Here is a 1317-nt window from a genome sequence, read left to right as displayed (position 1 = left end):
TTACATGAATCAAATTAAATTCTCTTAAATGAATGCTTAACCATCAATATTAAAGTTAAAAGTAGTAAAGGAGAAAGGAACCTCCTATTATGAATCTCCCTCACCTCATCCATACCAACTTTAAAACCATTTTAAATTCACAGGCCTGATATGTGTTTATAAAGAAACTCGTTAACTTCTTATCTTTTTTGAGATAGACCAAATGTTATATGAACGGGATTGAGTTATATTACATGAATGTTGAACAGTCAACTTTATTAGAGTTAAAAATATGTCACCAAAAAATTGAAACAATAAAATTGAAAAAATACAAATACAAATTAAATAACATTTCAAATTAATTAAATAACAAAATATTAATACGATTACACTAAAAATCATGTTACCAATTTTAAACCAAAAAAGCTTATAAAAAAAATACCCAAAAAGTCACCCCAGAGCTAAGAATGGTGATCATGGTATTGCATTGAACATGATGGTACATAAATTTAATTAGGTCTCTTCTCCATGGTTACTTCGAGGGCAGTTGCTTTGACATTCATATTTATTATTTCCTTCCACTCTTATATATACAAACACGATCACTGGGCTGGGTTTCGCTGCCTGGAACAAACGCACGTCCGTATCTGTTCATTTCATTGATTGGTGCAGGGAACAAATTGCATTGTTATTAATCTATTATTTATTTGAATGCATTAAAAAACATCTAATGTCAAGCCATCCGTTGTAGTCTAGTTGGTTAGGATACTCGGCTCTCAGCCGAGAGACCCGGTTTCAAGTCCCGGCAACGGAAATGCTATATTAGTTTTATGTTTCGATGTCCACTACGGATTGCAGAATGATCACTGGTTTGTAAGTAAAAGATGATGCATATATATAAATGCATGTAAAAAATCAAGCTTTAGCATTGTTACTGAATTTATTCATAACAAAAATCAACTTTTATCATTGTTAATTATTAAATAAATAAAATAACTACATTGTTAATTATTAAATAAAAAAAATAACTATATTAGTTTTATGAATTACATTGGCATATATGTCCGCATATGCATATTCACGTAATAAAGATGAGACAAACACAATATTTGGCTATAAGGAAAAAACACACAAAAAAACCAAGGTTTGAATATGTATGTCATTTTCCAGTATAAAACTAGTAGAACAGTGGAACAGGACAATAGTGGAACAATGGCCACAGTATGAATACATGAAAAAGAAAATTAATTCACACATGCATGTTAGCAACAGGTATTCACAGTAATCAAAACACTTGAATATTTTGAAAATGTGTCATCAAGATACAAGTTTGAGTGA

The 1317-nt window shown here is 30.1% G+C and overlaps 1 non-coding gene across 1 annotated transcript; it reads left to right on the top strand.

The window, feature by feature from the left end:
- Positions 1–720: 720 nt before the first annotated feature.
- Positions 721–793, top strand: TRNAE-CUC (transfer RNA glutamic acid (anticodon CUC)). Its single transcript has one exon. It is a non-coding gene; the product is annotated as a tRNA-Glu (tRNA).
- The last annotated feature ends 524 nt before the right edge of the window (positions 794–1317 follow it).

The sequence above is a fragment of the Pinus tabuliformis genome, chromosome 8 (assembly GCF_031772625.1).
Source record: "Pinus tabuliformis cultivar Carrire ecotype Pingquan chromosome 8, CPIR1, whole genome shotgun sequence".
Classification (NCBI taxonomy): domain Eukaryota; kingdom Viridiplantae; phylum Streptophyta; class Pinopsida; order Pinales; family Pinaceae; genus Pinus; species Pinus tabuliformis.
This window is presented reverse-complemented; position numbering and strand designations above follow the sequence as displayed.